Source organism: Lutra lutra, chromosome 3 (assembly GCF_902655055.1).
Source record: "Lutra lutra chromosome 3, mLutLut1.2, whole genome shotgun sequence".
NCBI lineage: Eukaryota > Metazoa > Chordata > Mammalia > Carnivora > Mustelidae > Lutra > Lutra lutra.
The window spans coordinates 65,355,170-65,375,118 of record NC_062280.1 but is presented as its reverse complement, the minus strand read 5'-3'; positions in this window follow the sequence as shown (position 1 = coordinate 65,375,118).

Genomic DNA, 19,949 nt, shown 5'->3' with positions numbered 1-19,949 from the left:
TGCAGAAGGGGAGGTGGATGGGGGGATGGGGTAACTGGGTGATGGGCATTAAGGAAGGGACATGATATGATGAGCATTGGGTATTAAAAGCAGCTGATGAACCACTGATCACTACATCTGAAACTAATGATGTACTATCTGTTGGTACTATATGTTGAATTTAAATAAAAAAAATAAAAATAAAAATGACTAAAGAAAAAAAAGTGTTATTGGAACAACAAAAATATCAATACTACCCAAAGCCATCTATAAGTTCAATCCAATGCCCATCAAGATTTAAATGTAATTTTTTTTTTTACAGAAATTGACAAAATACTCCTAATGTTTACATGGAATTTTAGGAAAGGATTCTGAAAAGATAAAGAAATTCACAGAGAGAAGAACAAAGCAAGAGGCATCACAATTCCTTTTCAAGCTATACTATAAAGCTATAGGAATTAAGACAATATGGTACTAGCAAAGCAAGAAAAACCAGAAAGATAGACCAATGGAACAGAACTGAAAACCCAGAAATAAACCCCCTGCATATAGGTCAACTAATATATGACAAAGATGCCAAGAATACTCAATGGAGAAGACAATCTCTTTAATAAATGGTGCTGGGAAAATTGGATATTCACATATAAAATAATGAAATTTGACTTTTATCTTACCACTCACAAAGATTATCTACAACTGGATTAAAGAGTTAAATGTAAGACCTGAAATCATGAAATTCCTAAAAGAAAACAAAAAAAGAGTTCCTTGACATGGATCTTTGCAATAATTTTTTGGAAATCACAGCTAAAACCCAACCAGAAAAATAGAAAATTGATAAAGTGGGACTACCTCAAACTAATAAGCTCTGCACAGCAAAAGAAATGATCAATAACATGAAATTAAAACCACATACAGAATGGGAAAACATATTTGCAAATCATGTCTCTGATAAGTTAGTATCTAAAATATACAAAGAACTCATACAACTAAATAGAAAAAATAAATTTAAATGGGCAAAGGGAGGGAGGATCAAGGTGCAGGACAGGAAGATCCTGAGTTCACCTCCTAATATGAACACACCAAGGCTACAATTATACACAGAGCAACTCTAAGAATGACCTAAAGACTGCAGAATAGCTCTTCCATAGCTAAAGATACCACACTGAAAAGAGTAAGAGAGGTAAATATTCAGTCTTTCAGGACTCACACTACCAGTGCAGGTATGGAGGTCCTCTCTGAGGACTGATGATTTCAAGCCCCACATAAGGCACACCAGTCCTGGAAACCTACATGAGGAAGATAAGCCCCCATAACAACTGGTTTTGAAAATCAGTAGGGCTTAATTCCAAGAAAGCTGAAGGGCTATAGTAAACAGAGACTCCACTTGTGAGAAGCCTGACAAATTCACTCCTTCTGAGATCCAGCACAAAAGCATCAGTTTGGCAAGCACCCAGGCCATACATAAAAGAGATCCATTGAATAAGAGAATGTGCCAGAAGGGGCAGGGATCTGTAGGAAGTTTCTCTGGGAATGGAAATTCTTGTGGGTGCCATTTTTTTTTTTTTACACTTCTACTAGCTGGCCCAGCACTGGGGGCACCATTTCTAACACCCTTCATCTACCTTGCTAGCATCACTTGCCATCTCTGGCTTTTCCCAGCAGACCCTTCCAGTCCAACACATCTGTCCCAGCAGACACCCCTCCAAATCAGCTCCCCACCTCCTGTACCTGGCAGATGGCCTTGACCTGGATTAAGGCCCTGCCAAAGAGACTTAAGCCTCAGGGTTATGCCACCTCTGCCCACCAGCATACCTACAATAGTCACAGCCAACCACACTGGTGGCTAACCTTGCTCAATAGTGTACCTGCAGCAGAGCCAGCTGAGCCTCTCAACCAGCTGCACCAGGGGCCAGCTTCACCCACCAGTGCACCTACAAAAGTCATGGTTGGGCATACAGCTAGCTGGGCTGGGAGGCATCCCACCCACCAGCATACCTGCAGTAGTCATGGCCCAGTCACAACAGGAAGGTGCATAAAGTCCACACCTAGGACATCCCTGGAGTGCTTGGTTCTGGTGTTCAGGAGAGACCATGCTTCTGTACCACGGGACACAATCTACATAAGACCACTCCTTCAAGATTGGGAGATGTAGCTGATACACCTAATACACAGAAACAAACACAGAGATTCAGACACAAAGAAAAGAGAAAGGAATATGTATCAAATAAAAGAATAGGACAAATCTCAGGAAAAGAACCGAAATGAAGTAGGGATAAGCAATCTACCTGATAAAGAGTTCAAAGAAATGGTCATAAATATGCTCACTGAACTCAAAAAAGAATGGATAAACATAATGAGAACCTCAAGAAACAAAGAGAAATATGAAAAGGAACAAGTCAGAGCAGAAGAATTCTGAATTGAAACTTACTGAAACTGAAATGAAAAATACACTAGAAAGAATCAACAACAGATTACCAAATGCAGAAGAATGGGTCAGCAGTCTGGAAGATAGGGTCATAAAAATCACCTAAGCTGAGATGCAAAAATAATAATTTTAAAAATGAGGATAGTTTCAGGGATCTTTGGGACAAAATCAAGCCTGTAAGCATTGGTAACATAAGGGTCCAAGAAGGAGAAGAAAGAGAAAGGAACACAAAACATATTTGAAAAACTAATAGGTGAAAATGTCTCTAACCTGGGGAAGGAAACATATACATCCAGGTCCAGGAAGTACAGAGAGCCACAAACAAGATGAATTTCATGAGGTCCATACCAAGAGAAATAATAATTAAAAGGTCAAAAATTAAAGATAAAGACAGAATCTTAAAAACAGCAAGGGAAAAGCAAATAGTTATATACAAGGGACCACCCATGAGAGTATCAGAGGATTCCTTGGCAGAAACTTTGCAGGCCAGAAAAGTTTGGCATGATATATTCAAAGTGTTGAAAGGAAAAACATAAAGCCCAGAAAACTTTACTTGACAAAGTTTCACTAAGAATTGAAGGAGATATAGTGTCCCAGACAAAGTTATCACTCAGAGTTGATATTGTTATTAATTCAATATTAATTCAATTGATATTGTTGTCAATTCAAATTGACAAACTGACAAAATTGACAAATCAATTTTACTTTTGCCAACCCATGTTTTATATTTTTGACATTATATTTTACATTTATTTTGTGTACCTTTGTAGATTATTATTTTTGTAATAATGTCAAAAGTTTGCCAAAAGTAATGTCAAAAGTTTAGCATGATATATTCAAAGTGTTGAAAGGAAAAACATAAAACCCAGAAAATTTTCCTTGACAAAGTTATCATTCAGAATTGAAGGAGATATAGTTTCCCAGACAAGTAGATGTTAAAGGAGTTCATCATTGCTAAACTAGCCTCATAAGAAATGCTAAAAGAACTTCTTAAACAGAAAAAAGGGCTATTGTGAGAAGAAAATTATGAAAGAAAAAATTTCATTGGTAAAGGCAAAGTTACAGTATTGGTAGTTGATCAACCACTTATAAAGATAGCATAAAGGTTAAATGACAGAATTCATAAAGTTAACAATCTACAATAATAATAATCTACAAAGATAGATTATCTACAAAGATTAAATTATCTACAAACATTATAACAAAAATAATAATCTACAAAGATACATGAAATAGAGAAATGTAAAATATAATGTCAAAAATATAAAACATGGGTTGGCAAAAGTTAAAGTACAGCACTTTCAGAATGTATTTGAACTTAGTTATCAACATAAAATAGACTATTCTATACATAAGGTGTTATATATGGACTACATGGTAACCACAAACCAAGCGTTGACAATACATACACAAAACAATAAAGGGAAAAGAATTTAAACATAACACCAAAGGAAGTCATCATTTTACAAGGGAAGAGGAGCAGAAAGGAAGAGAGAAGAACTATAAAACAGCCAGAAAACAATGAACAAAATAACAATAAGTACATACCTAAATAATTAAATGTACATGGACTAGACATATTTGTTGCATACAAGAGACTCACTTTAGATCTAAAGACATATACAGACTGAAAGTGAAGGGATGGGAAAAGATACTTGCAAATGAAACAAAAAAGCTGCGGTAGTAATATTAAACAAAATACATTTTAATACAAAGACTGTAACAAGAGACAAAGAAGAACATAATGATAAAGGGATCAATCCAACAAGAGGAGATAACAATTGTAAATATCTATGCACCGAACATAAGAGCAACTAAATACACAAGGCAAATATAAACAGACATAAAGACAGAAGTTTATAGTAATAGCAGGGAACTGTAATATTTTACTTATATCAATGCATGGATCATCTATATAGAAAACCAAGAAATAGTGACCTTAAATAACACATTAGACCCGGTGGTCTTTAAGATATATACAGAACATTCCATCTGAAAACAGTATAAAGCACATTCTTTTCAAGTGCACATGGAACATTCTCTAAGACAGTTTACATGGTTGGTCATAAAACATGTTTCAGTAAATTTAAGAAGACCGAAATCATATCAAGCATTTTTTCCAACCCCACCCACATGAAACTAGAAATAAATTACAAGATAAAAATGGGGAGAAAAAAATGCCACAAACAAAAGAGCATGCTAAATAACCAAGCATCAATGAAGAAATCAAAGAGAAAATTAAAAGAATACCTTGGACAAATGAAAATGGAAACCAGCTTTCCAAAACAGGATGTAGCAAAAGAAGTTCTAAAAGGAGAGCTTCTAGTGATATAAACCGACTTCAAGAAATAATAATCTCAAACAATCTAATAGTATACCTAAAGGAACAAGAAGAACAAAGTCCAAAGTTAGTACAAGGAAGGAAATAATAGAGATCAGAGACTTAAACAACAATGGAAAAGATCAATGAAAACCAAAGCTGGTTCTTTGAAAAGATAAACAAACTAGATCAAACTTCAGTCAGACTCATCAAGAAAAAAAAAAAGAGGAGGGTTGGGGACTCAAATGAAATCAGAAAAGAAACAATGGAAGTTACAAATAGCATCATAAAAATACAAAAGATTATGAGATTTATGAAAAATTATATGGCAACAAATTAGACAACCTAGAAGAAACGGGTAAATTCCTAAGAACATACCATTTTCCAAGACTGAATAATGGACAAATAGAAAATTTGAGCAGATATTACTAGTAATGGGATTGAGTTAATGATCAAAAATTTCTCAACAAACCAAAGTCCAGAGCTAGATGACCTCAGAGGTGAATTCTACCAACAATTAAAGAAGAGTTAATACCTATCCTTCACAAACTATTCTAAAAAATTGAAAAGGAAACAATGCTTCCAAATTCTATGAGGTCAGCACTATTTTGATAACAAAACCAGTCAAAGATACTACAGAAAAGGGGAAAGTTAAAGGCCAATATCCCTGGCAAACATAGAAAACAAAAATCTTCAATAAAATATTAGCAAATCAGATTCAACAATACATTAAAAAAAAATCATACCCCATGATCAAGTGGGACTTATTCTAGAGATATCAAGATGGTTAAATATCCACAAATCAATCAACATGATACACATTAACAAAATAAAAGATAAAAATCATATAAACATCTCAGTCAAAGCACAAAAAACATTTGACAGAATTCAACACCCACTTATGATAAAAACTCTCAACAAAGTATGTGTAAAGGCTATATACCTCAACATAATAAAAACCACATATGACAGACCCACAGATAAAATCACACTCAATGGGGCACCTGGGTGGCTCAGTGGGTTAAGCCTCTAGCTTCTGCTCGGATTATGATCTCGGGGTCCTGGGATCAAGCCTTACGTCAGGTTCTCTGCTTGGCAGGCAGCCTGGTTCCCTCCCCCTTTCTCTGCCTCCCTCTCTGCCTACTTTTGATCTGTCAAATAAATAAAATCTTAAAAAAAAATCATAATGATGAAAATCTGTAATCTTTTCTTCTAAGATCTGGAACAAAAGAAGGATGGCCAGTCTTTTATTCAACATAATATGGGAAGTCCTAGCCATAGCAATTAGACACAAAAAAGGAATAAAAATCACTCAAAAATTCATTTGATGAAAAAGAAGTAAAACTATCACTATTTACAGAGGACATGAAACTACATAGAAAATCTTAAAACTCCCACCAAAAGAACTTTTACAACTAATAAATGAATTCAGTAAAGTCACAGGATGCAAAATTAATATACAGAAACCTGCTGCATTTATTTTTTTAACATGTTGCATCTCTATATACTAATAACACACTAGCAGAAATTAAGAAAAAAATAATTCTATTTACAACTGCATCAAAAAGAATAAAATACTTAGGAATAAATTTAACTAAAAGGTGAAAAGTATATATCTCATACTTTGAAAGGTATCTCATACTTTTTTTCAAAGTATCTCATACTTTGAAAAGTATGAGACAGTGACAACAGAAATTGAAGACAACACAAAAAACTGGAAAGATATATTATGCTCATGAATTGGAAGAATTAATATCGTTAAAATATCCATACTACCCAAAGCAATCTACAGATTCAATGTAATCTCTATCAAAATATCAATGACATTTTTTGTAGAACTAGAACAAATAATCCTAATATTTATATGGAGTTACAAAAGACTGAATAGCCAAAGAAATCCTGAGAAAGAAGAAAAAAGCTGGAGGTATCAGAATCCTATATTTCAAACTATAGTACAAAACTATAATAATCAATACAGTATGGTACGGTCATGAAAACAGACACATAGATCAATGGAACAGAATAGAGAGCCCAGAAATAAACCCGTGCTTATGTGATCAATTTATCTAGGACGTAAGGAGCACATATATAAATGGGGAAATGGTAGTCTCTTTAATAAATGGTTTTAGGAAAACCAGACAGCTACATGCAAAAGAATGATATTAGGTCACTTTCTTATACCATACACAAAAATAAACTCAAAATAAATTCAAGACCTAAATGTGAGACCTGAAACCATAAGACTCCTAGAAGAAAACATAGACAATACACTCTTGAACATTAATCTGGGAATATTTTTTGGATTTATCTCCTCAGGCAAAGGTTAACAAAAGCAAAAATAAACACCTGGGGCTACATCAAACCAAAAAGCTTTCACAGCAAAGAAAGCCATTCACAAAACAAAAAGGTGAAATACAGAATGGGAGAAGACATTTACAAATGATACATCTGGTAAAAGGTTAATATCCAAATTATATAAAGAACGCATACAACTTAACACCAAAAAGGGGGGGGGGGGAGAAATCCACCCAAATAATCTGATTAAAAATGGGTCAGGAATATGAATGAATAAACATTTTTCCAAAGAAAACATACTGATTGCCAATGAACATATGAAAAGATGCTCATTACCACTAATCACTAGGGAAATGCAAATCAAATCCATAATGAGATATTACCTCATACCTGTTTGAATGGCTAGTATCAAAAAGACAAAAAAATAAGTATTGGTAAAGATGTGGAGAAAGGGAACCCTGATACAATGGTGATGAAATGTAAATTGGTGCAGCCACTGTGGAAAACAGTACAGAGTTTCCTCGAAAAATTAAAAATAGGAATCTCCTATAATCCATCAATTTCACTTGCAGGTATTTATCTGGAAAAAAAAGAAAACACTAATTTGTATAGATATATGCAATGTTATATTAACTGAGATTATTTATAATAGCCAAGATATGAAAACAACTGTCCATCAATAGATAAATAAATAAAGACAATGTGGTGTGAATCTAGGTGATGAAATATGACTCAGCCACAAAAAAGAATAAAATCTTGCCCTTTCAAACAACATGGATGGACCTAGAAAGTATTATACTAAGTAAAAAAAGCCAGACTAGGAAACACAAATATCCTATGATTTCACTTACCTATGAAATCTAAAAAACAAATGAACAAAACAGGTACAGACTCATAATTACAGAGAAAAATCTGGTAGTTGCCAGGTGGGAGGGTGGGGGGATGGGATGTACAAAATAGGTGAAGAGGATTAAGAGGTACAAACTTCCAGTTTTAAAATAAATAAGTTACGGGGGGTGGGAGTGGGGGACGGGACCTGGGTGTCTCAGTGGGTTAAAGCCTCTGCCTTTGGACAGATCATGATCCCAGGGTCCTGGGATGGAGCCCTGCATTGGACTCTCTGCTCAGCCAGGAGCCTGCTTCCTCCTCTCTCTCTGCCTGCCTCTCTGCCTACTTGTGATCTCTGTCTGTCAAATAAATAAATAAAATCTTAAAAAAAAAAGTTATGGGGATGTACATAGGGATATTTACATGGGGAATGTATTCAATACTATTGTAATAACCTTGTATGGTGACAGATGGTAACTAGACTTATCTTGGTAATCATTTCATAATATATAAATGACAATTCACTATGTTTTACACCTAAAACTAAAATTGTATTAACTATACTTCAGTTATGATGCTAAGCAAAATCAGTCAAAGACAAATACCATTTGATTTCACTCACGTGGAATTTAAGAAGCCAAACAAATATTGGGGGGGTGGGGTGGGGAGAAGGGAAAACCAAGAAACAGACTCTTAACTATAGAGAACACATTGATGGTTACCAGAGGGGAGGTGGGTGGGGGGATGGGGATTAAGGAAGGCACTTGTGATGAGCACCAGGTATTGTATGTTAAGTATTGAATCATTGAGTTCTACACCTGAAAAAAATATTATACGTTAACTGGAATTTAAAACTTAAAAAATATTAATATAAATAAACAAGTAGTAAAATAGTTTTTTTAAAGAGGGTAAAGGATCTGAAAAACATTTTCCCAAAGAAGATATACAAATGGCCAAGGTACATGGAAAGTTGTTCAACATCACTAGTCATCAGGAAAATGCAAATCAAGACCACAATGAATTATCACTTCACACTTGTTAGAATGGTCATCCTTAAAAGACAAGAGATAACAAATGCTGGTGTGCACTTGTGAAAAAGGGCATTTTGGTTCACTGTGGGTAGAAATATAAATTGGTGTAGCCCTTATGGAAAACAGAACGGAGGCTCCTCAAAAAATTAAAATTAAAACTACCATATGATCTAGCAATTCTATTTTTAGGAATATATCCAAAGGAAATGAAAACATTCACTTGAGAAAGTATCTACAACCCCATTTTCATAGCGGCATTATTTATAACAGCCAAGAAGAAAGAAAGAACCTAAGCATCCGTCAGTGGACGAATAAAGAAGTTGTGGTATATATATATATATATATACATATATATGTGTGTGTGTATATATATATATATATACATACATACATATACATATATATATATAGTGGTATATATACGTACATATATATATATATATATATATATATATATATATGTATATAAAATAAATGAGGAAATGCTACCATTGGCAACAGCATGGGTGGAACCTGAAGGCATCACACGAAGTAAAATAAGTCAGAGAAAGACAATTACTATATGATCTCATTTATGTGTGGAATCTAAAAAACCAAAAGAGAACAAAAAACCAAAAACCAAACTCATAGAAAAGATTAGATTGGTTATTACAGAGGCAAAGGGTGAGGGGGAAGGGGAACTGGAGGAAGGTGATCAAAAGCTACAAACTCCTGGTTATAAGATAAATAAGCACTAGGGATGTAGTATACAACATGAGGCTATAGCTAACGTTGCTGTGCGATATCCAGGAAAGGTAAGAATAGATCCTAAGTGTTCTAATCACAAAGAGAAATTTTCTATGCTTTTCCTCTTATTGATCTATAGGAGATGATAATAAAACCAGTGCTGTAATCATTGCATGATATATGTAAATCGTCATGCTATACAACTTGAACCTTAGGCAGTGTTGTAGGTCAATTATTTTTCAGTAAAACTGGAAAAAAGTTGAGTGGAATAAAAAAAAGTGGTGTTCTTCGGCAGGGGACAAAATGGTTCATATAAAAAAAATACTGAATTCACAGGAGTGTACATTCCACGAACCTAGGAAGAGTAAGAAGAGGTGTTTTTTGTTTTTTAAAATAAAAAAGGTTTACTCTTCATCCAAGATAGACTCTTCATGATCAGGATGGTTTGTCCAGCCTCCCCATCTAGAAATGAAATTCTTTTTTTTTTTTTTTAAAGAATTTATTTATTTATGTGACAGAGAGAGCACAAGCAGGCAGAGAGAGAAGAGGAAGCAGGCTCCCCGCTGAGCAGAGAGCCCGATGTGGGGCTCGATCCCAGGACTCTGAGATCATGACCTGAGCTGAAGGCAGCGGCTTAACCCACTGAGCCACCCAGGCGCCCCTAGAAATGAAATTCTTTTGTGCATTCCTATAGCTGCCTTTCTATTCCTCTTTAGCAAAGCACCTAACCATTCATCTCTGCGAGCTCTAAGGAATAAAAGGCAAAGCAGATGAGGCAAGGTCTCAGTTTGTTTCCTTCCAAAAATGAACCAAATGTTTTCTCTTCTGAAGCAAGAGCCCAATGAGTTGTCATTAGTTGGTAGCACTGATTTGGGGATTAGGCAACTTCACATAGTCTCAAGTGTTTTCAAAATGGGTTAATGTGAATGAACATTGCATTTCTCTGTTGCCAAATGCCTTCGGGGATGTGAAAATGAATAATCTGGGTAAAAACTGGGAAAATATCTAAGATAAATGCTTCCCTTTGATTGAACAGGGACAGGATGGGAGAGCCCTAATGTGCTATAATTTGGAAGGGCTTCTGGAGAAGAGCCAGGTCTTTAAAAATTAAGTATATGCTCAGCTGTTACGGTAAACTTTATAAGTACTTATGACATTGGGTATCACAGAAGAAAAGTTGAATTAGAAAGCCTATAAAACCACACATGAGCAAGAGAAAAAATAGTTTTCTCTTAAATTTTTTCTTGACTCATAAAATGCCCTAGATCCATCAGACTTTCCTGAAGAACTTCTCTCTTCTATATGCTTCTCTTGTCACTACTTACATGGGGATAGCTGCTATGTGATGCTTTTTTACTACTCAAAATTCATGAAAAAACAATCTATGATGAAAACCGCAAAAGCCCACAACTCAGAAACGAATCATATATATTTCCAAGTATATTAATTTTTCTGAAAAGTGAACACATAAATGGCCCATTTCTAAACTCCATCAAATGGTCACACTAAATGGATAGTGAAATGTTGTTCTTTAGTGAGGACATTAAGCCCTTTGTCTCTGACAATCCTAAATGGGGAACTTCATCCATTTTTCTCTTTCCTGCAATTGTAGCTTGGAACTAGGTCTATGTATACCCTTGTCAATATATATTTTATGCTTACATGACAAAGTGGATAGCCAGTATTTTTATAATAGCACCCAAACTGAGGGCCAGGAATTCTCGATGCTTAAAAAGAAACTGCTCCGTGGGACATTAGGAAATATAGAACACCTAGCCAGCCATGCTTTCCACTTAACTAAGAAGAACATAATAGTTCAGGATTCCTTGTTCTGCTTAAAAGAGAAGGAAAAGAGAAAATTCTAAATTGGACATACTTCACTATTGACCTGCTTATCTGTTTAAGGTGTCCAGCTGGAATTCCACATGATTTGAAGCTAGACATCTGCATTCTCCACAATCTCAATTACCCACACAGCACTGGAGCCAACTTTGGATAGGGTATAGAATTTTACTTATTTGATAGAGAGAGAGAGAGAGAAGGAACAGGAGCAGGGGGAGTGGGAAAGGGAGAAGCAGGCCTCCCATTGAGCAGGGAGCCCAATGCAGCACTGCATTCCAGGACCCTGACATCATGACCTGTGCCCAAGGCAGACAGTTAACCATTGAGCCACACAAGTGCCCCTAGGATATAGATTCTGTGCATAGTCAGCAATCAAGTTTTCCTGAGTAAACTATGGGCTAAAGGAAACAAGTTGGCACCTAACAAATATTTGTGAATAAGAGAAGGAAATTGACCAACACGACGATCGTCAAATTAAGCTCTGTAAAATTTGGTCTTTTTCTCATTTCTAATTCTTGAAGCTAATGGACATATCATAATACCTGAAAGCTTAGACTCAGGAGAAAATTCTGACTCAAGTAATCAATTTGAGAAATTCTATGTTCCAGTCACATCTGTTTACATATGAAGAGGGCTGGATATAGCAAGATGAGGCTCACTGCCCCCATCCCACACAACTTGGTAGGGACAGATCCGAGCCTAGAACTCAACTAATTTTACCCCCAGGCTCATGCTCTTCCCCTGTGCCATGCTCCCTGCTATTTACTGTGGCCAGTGTGGCATTCTTATAGCAGTAGTGGTAGTCAATAACTACATTATTATACATAATTTTTATAGTAGTAATGGTAGTCAGTAACTACATTATTCCCCCCATACTATTGCAATGACTTGCTGACTTTCCATAAATGCTAAATCATCTGAGGTATTAGCAAAGGGAATACCTCAATGATACAATGTGTAACATATATCCGGTGAGTAGTGATTCTTCCAGAATCTTGACTGTCGGACAGGTCAGTGAATGGACCCAACTTGAACACCAGAACCTCATCAGTTTACATTTGACCTGCTTTTTTGTAGCTGATTACACAGTAAAGGTTTTTCTTCTTCTCCAGTTTTACTGAGATATAGTTGGCAAATAAAAATTGTGTCTGTTAAAGTGTGCAACTTCATGTTTCAATATATGTACACATTATGAAATAATCAATGCAGTAAATTTTTATGGTGGCTTATAATTTCATAAGGTTCAACCCCAAAGGAAACACCTTGTTGAGGAATATTACTGATTTCAAAACGACAGTGCTAAAGTAGCAAAAGAAACAATTAAGTAGGCACATTTTCATATGGAGAAAGTTGACTCCCCCCCTCCAACTTTGAAAGCTCGTTATGCCTATTCACCATACTATGCTTATAGGGAAGCGACAGTTAATATATTAGCATGTGTCAGCCATTATATTTCTCTTTTTAAAAAAGATTTTATTTATTTGACAGAAAGAGTGAGAGAGCACAAGCAGAAGGAATAGTAAAGGGAGAGGGAGGAGCAAGCTCCACGCTGAGCAGGGAGCCCGACATTGCGCTCTATCCTAGAACCCTGGAATCATGACCTGAGCCAAAGGCAGATGCTTAATCATCTGAGCCACCCAGGTGCCCCAGCCATTATATTTCTGACAGAGAATGGAGTGCATATAAATGGGACCTTAAGGAAGCTTCTAATTCCTGCATTTATACTTAGACTGGGACTCAGAGAAAAAGCAAAGCAAAAGTATCAATATGCATGACTGGTAAGGGAGGGATGCTCAGCTGCCTTTTTGGTATCAACGAAGCCAGCTGAACACATGTAGATATTACAACTTTTTTTTTCCCTTTTTTTTTTTTTTAACATAGATAGTATCTCTTTCCTCCAATGTATTTCTGCCACCTACAGTCATTTTCATTAGTTGAGTGGATAGGTTTCTTTTTCTTTTAAATTTATATTCAATTAATTAACATATAATGTATTATTTGTTTCAGGGGTATAGACCTATGATTCATCAGTCTTATATAATACCCAGTGTTCATTATATCACATGCCCTCTCCAATGTCCATCACCTAGTCACCCCATCCCTCTACCCCTCCTGCCCCAGCAACCCTCAGTTCCCTAAGATGAAGAGTCTTGTGGTTTGTCTCCCTCTCTGGTTTGTCTTGTTTCATTTTTTCCCTCTCTTCCCCTATGATCCTCTCCTTGTTTCTTAAATTCTACCCATCAGAGAGATCATATGATAATTGTCTCTGATTGACTTATTTTGCTTAGCATAATACCCTCTAGTACCATCCACGCTGTTGCAAATGGCAATATTTCATTTTTGATGGCTGCATAATATTCCAGTGTGGGTGAGTTTCTTAAGCTGTTTTACCTTCTTTATTAGCGTGGTGGCTTGCCATAGACCACAACCTGATAGCTTAAACAATGGAAATCTATGTCCTCATAGGTCTGAAGGCTGGAAATCCTAGACTAAGGGGTCATCAGGACTGGTTCCTTCCAAGGGCTGTCAGGCAGAGGCTGTTTGGCTCTCCCTGCCACTGGTGCTTGCTGGCAATAGTTGCCATTCCTTGGCTGCTGCTGCAACACTACACTCTTCTTCTTTGTAGTTCAGAGAGCCATGGAGGGATATTCTGGTTGATGACATGTGAGCATCAACAATGAGGGCAGGTTCTGGGTGACATCCTTGTGCAAGCTCCTTTCTGTCCACTTCCTGTGTTCCACCACCACCCCCACCCCGCTCTCTGGCTGGAACATGGACATGGTATGAACCAGCTTTAACCCAAAGAGGAGGGCGATACCTTTGGGCAGGGTTCTCAACCTTTATTCTTTCTGGACTCCTTTACACTCTTAAAAATTATGGGGGACTCCTAAGAGCTTTTATTTGTGTGGGTTATATCCATTAATATTTTATCATATTTGAAGTGGAAAGTGAAAACATTTAAAAATAATTTAAAAACAATGATCCCATTGTATGTTACTCTAAATGGCATATTCTTAATGAAATGTTAAAAAAAATTCTGTAAAAAGTACTGCATTGTTTCACATTTTTTTCGTAAATCTCTTTAAAGTTTGACAACACAAGACAGCTAGATTCTCATGTTTGCTTTTGCATTTAGTTTGTTGTGCTACTACAAGTCATATAACCTGTGAAATACTTCTCTATATCCTCATGAGAAAATGAAAAAAGGCATAAGTGCTTTAATAGTCTTATAAAAAATAATTCCGATCTTGTCAACTCTTGAAAGGACCTCAGAGACTGCTTAGGAGACCCTGGACCAGACACTGAGAACCACTGCTGAGGACAAATGGAAGACTGGGGTCCCAATGTGACCACATGGAACCGAGCCCTGTCACCCCACACACCCTAGACCACCTACCAACTTACACCTTTGTATAACTGATAAGTAAATCTTCTATCTTAAGCCAGTGTGCATCGATCTCTAAGCAATCAAGACAACATACTAACTAAGACGATCATTTGACTGGCAGGGTTGTTTTCCTTCAAACAGAGTTAAGATTGAAGTGGTATTTCTTGGACCAAGTGTGAACTAAGTGTGGGAAACAAATTTGTAGATTTAGAAAGCCTCTGCTTTTAGGATAAATGGGGGAAAGCGCATCTCCTTATGGAGCTTACAAAGATTTCCAGGCTTTCAGAACCAAAACGCATCTGTTTGACTTTGTCTGACTCACTTCGTTCAGTTCGGACACTTGCTGGCCCCAGCAGGTAAAGGAGTCAGGAGAGAACCAATGGAAATTCTGTCGTAGGAAAGTTATCAGAGCAATGCTTCAGGAAGATCAATCTGAAGGTCCTGGGCAAAGTGGATAGGAAAGGAGAGAGGCTAGTGATAGGAGAAGAGGCAGCCTAGGGAAGGCTACTGTAAGATTTCCAGGAGAATTAATAAACAGTCTGGGTTAGGTCAAGGGAGAGTTGGAGAAGCAGAGTGCATTAAAGTTTTAACACCTGAACCTCTCTCACCTACTCTGGAAGAGTTAGAGAACCATGAAATAAAGCCTAGCCCAACTCTGCCCATAGACTATTCTTCATCATGGGTTGTTTCCAGAACACACCCTGCAGGAACATGAAAGGTCCCTCTAAGGCTCTTCCAAGAATGTCCAAAGCTAGACCCTGGATTTCTTTCCCCTGAACCTAATGACCCCCTCCCCCAATCCATTCCCCCATGTTGAGGAAATCTGAAAGAGAGGGCACATTTGGCCACATTTCACCCATCAGCAGGTGGCAGAAGAAAAAGAGTTGCTCCCTGGAAAAGTTCTGCCTCCCAGTCCTGGGAAGGGAACAAGAGGGTTACCGCCCTGGGTGATGGTTCTTACCTGTATTCAGGATGGTTCTTGGAACTTATCCTAGCTACCTCCTTTCTGAAAGCTGAAATGAAATGGGAAAAAGATGATGTGCTAACAGGAAAAATAACAATAGCCAACATACATAGATGGTTTATAAATGTGCCAGGTACACATTGTTGTTTTTTAGATACATTAAGTTGTTTAATTCTTATAACAATTTAAGACCAGTACTAATATCATCCCCAGGTTACTGATGAAGAAACCAAGGCACAGAATGTTAAATAACTTGCCAAGGTCATAGGTCTAATAACTCGAGAAGATGGTCTTTAAACTAGGTCGTCTGTCTCCAAAAGTCTGTAGCCTTAACTATACATGCATGGCTTGGCAACTGGCAGCCCTCTCAGGAGCTTCCTGGGTATAATCTGGAACCAGCCCCCATATGCAGAGCTCAGGGAGCAACTAAAAAAAAAAAAAAAAAAAAAAAAAAGGCCACTCCAGGTTGGTAGGTAGCAGTTCTAATACTCGAAGGGAACTTACATAGGAGGCTTGTCTTGGGCAACCATGAGATGACTGGATCTCCACACCCACCTGTTGAGTATTAGAAGTTTATAGAGAGGCCTTAACTGGGCTCAGGCAAGTATACCCTGCAGGTGTCTTTAACAGCACATCACTATCTCTAAGGCATGTTCAGAAACAGCCTCTGGGAACAGGAAAGGCAAGCAGAATGCTCATTCCAAGGAAGGCGAAGGGGTGAAGCTCCTTTAGCTCATATGTAAACTGGCGGTCATGTCTTTTTAATGACCTTCTCTAACACCATAGCAAGTACGGTGCCAAAGGGTCACACCCGAGCTGTGGAGGATCGCTTTTTAAGAATATAAGCAAAAAGGAAGGCAAGGAGGGCTTGATATTCACGGCACCTGATATCCAAGCAAACAGAACTGGAGAAAAAAAAATCCATTTGGTTCTTTCTGTGCCTTTACACCACATGCCTGAATTCATCATGGTCCCCTTGTGCCAAGGAAAGAGTGGAATAAAAATCAAGCCTACAGCGATGAGCCCAGAGTGCCAGTCTCTTGGTTTCAATCCAGTCGGGAGCTTTCCTTTATAACCTGCTGAAGAGCAGGGACAAGTGTCCCTGATTCTAGGTTACTACTGCCCTTCTAATTACCTAAGAAAGAAAAATTTGTCACCAGTACGCACATCTTGATGCTTTCAGTCTTACCTGTGGATTTTGAAGAAGCCAGCAAAGTCCTCTACTCTCTCTTTCGTTGGGGAGCTGACTGATGGCCAGGGAACTAGCGTCTCCAGGTTTTATCAGGAGATGGGGAAAATTTGGCACAGCTGGTCAAGGGCCATCCATGTGTTTTCCTTCCAGAATGATTATCAGTTCCTGTTCTGCATCCAAGTTTATGCCCTTTGCAACCAGGCTATTTTTTTTTTTTTTTTTTTTACTTATTTTGAAAATACCAACTCTAATCTTACCGACTATGTGTGATACCTTTTTCTCCAGCAATAGAGTCTCCTTTCTGGGGTTTTCATAGCAACTTGACCATAGCTTTACTTACTAAATTGCAGTGTAATTGATCGTTTATATACTCATTTTTCCATCAGATTATGAGCCTAGACAAGACCTGCCTCATTCATCTTTGGGCCTCTGCATTGAGTAGAGTAGCCTATGGTTGATGAAGGAAAAACAAAAAGATGGAAAGTGAGAATGAGAGGCAGATAACGGTGTTAGCACCTTTATAATATAATTCAAGATGTCCTGAGAATAGTACTCTTATCCCCCCAGATCTCCTTCCTGGCCCTGCTTCTGTATGTGACATTCCACCATAATCAGGGAGTTATAAAAATGCAAATAGCATTGGGAAAATAATTAATTCTTCAGTCCATAGCTATTAGTATGGGATGGAATGATTTTAAAAAGATGAGTTTCAGGGGCACAAGAGTCTGGGGAAGATCAGGATGTGATGGTACCCACAATGGGTCATCCTAGGCAGAATGGAAAAAGCCAGGGACACTGAGTGTCTCAGCTGGTAAAGGATGGAAGGGTAAAGGAAGGGGATGGAGGACAGGAAAATGTCCTACATCATAATTGTCTCTAGAACTAGTAGCCCAGAAGGGGAAAATATGATTATCCTGCATATCCCCTTGATGTATTTTGGAATCCTGGTGTTTATTTCAGTATTAAGTTTATGTGTAGATATCACAGTTATACCAACTAGTCTAATTTCTCTTGGCAATGTGAGACTCAATGAGCCAAACTGTTGAAGTATATAATTCAGTGCTTTCAAGGCCAAAGCAAATGCTGCATATTTAGTGTTTTTTTTTTTCTGAATAAACTAATCAATCCACTGGATGACCCCACATTTCATTTTCACAGCCAAATCCCACGTAACGTGATAATGATTTTCCAGCCCCCAGTGGTAATTTAGTCTGGAATTGGTTGTGCTATATGATTTGGTGGCTTATTAAGCATTTTAAGAGACCTCCATGACTGCATTAGACCCAGGAAAACAAAGCACACTGAGCCGCTGTGAACTGTGGATGTGAGGCTGGTTTCCGCAGGGACCCGAGTCTTCCTGCTCCTAACTACCAGCTCCCTTCCACTGTCATTTGCTTCTCCCCCGCCCCCTGGTGCCTACCTTCAGGGTCATTTACTCTTCCAAAGCCACCTGCTCCTCCTTGCCTGTGAGTTCCCAGGTGCCCATTCTCTAAGATTTGACCTTGGGAACTGCCAACTCAGAGCTGGGATGGCTTTTCCCATCTGCAGCAAAAGCTGTTTCAAAAAGCAGGGAGAGCTGGGCTTCTCATATTTTCCTTGCTGGATGTGTTTGTGGCTGCAAAAAACAATTACTGAAGCTCAGCTGTAAGAAATGAAATGTATTTAGTCACAGGTAAAGTTCATGAACACGTTATTAGCTGCAGATGTGTGTGGTGGCATCTTTTACAAATGAATGCATATCCTAGATCCTGCTCCTTTTACAAATAAGCCATCTCCAGAGTGATATTGATGGCAAAAACAGAAGCAAGTCTAATGGCCTGCCAGCCTCAAAGCAGCTCAGAATAACGAGCTATGGCACGTAGCACTTTATCTTCATCAGATTTTTCCCTCTGCTTGTTTAAAGCATCGGAAATGCCCGTATTGCTTTGGGATCAGAGAGGCTTACGAACCCTGCAGGACACACTCTCCCCTCCACACTTTTTGTTAACAGTTGAAGCTGTTGCATCACGAGAAACTGGTGCACAGAGGGAACTCAGCAGGCAGCTGAAGGCACATATGGGTGGCATTTTTGGCTCTACCGGCACCGTTTCTGAGAATGACCATATTCTCCCAATTGGCCAAAAACCATTCGGGAAACAAAGGACCAACCAACAGATTTAAGTCGGCCTGTTTACACAACATACGAACTTTGGTGCAAATGAATTTTTAACTGAGAGAGCAGTTTGCTTTTGATGATTTGTGGTTCCATAGAGACCTTGAACCTGGACGACCACCCAGTATCAAATGTTATTCTAGGTGAGAAGGGAGAGCTTTCTAAAACCACAGGTCCGAAAGGACCTTGAAGAGGTCTTGAGAGGTCAGGCTTTCCAGGCTATTGGCTTATTGTTCAAGCCATCAGATGGGCGGTGTTTGTGGGGTTCACTTAGCTCTTTGTTCCGTGGCCTCTGCTGTAGTTGGTTTGCCTTGGTTTGTCTCCCAACAGGAGGCAAGCTGACGTCCAGCTTAGGTGCTGGTCTCCACTATCAGTACTGCTGGGTGGAACAGGTTAATCCTCTAAGATTTCCTGACTGCTCGTAATGCTCCTTTGTTCTTTACTTTCCACTTGGAGCCACAAAGGGGTAAAATAGAGTGTGAAGGGGGTGTAAACTTGAAGAGAACAGAATTTGTTACGAAACCTTGCAACTGCCTGAGGAGACCTCTGTCCCACTCAGCTCTTCTCACTTTTGGCCAGTGACCTAATCACTTCCTTTACTGGGCGGAAGTAAGTCCTCAGGTGTCTGTTTTCTGGTTTTCCTCTTGGTTTCTTCAAAACTCCATCTCTGTATGAGTCCTCTTCTCCCTTTTTTTATAGTCTCAGATGGTGTGTGCTTTCCCAGGCTAATTAGCTCACCTGAATTCATAAACCCATACTCTCCTCCTCTTCTCCTCAGTGACTTTGCTCTTTTACAGTTCCTCTTCC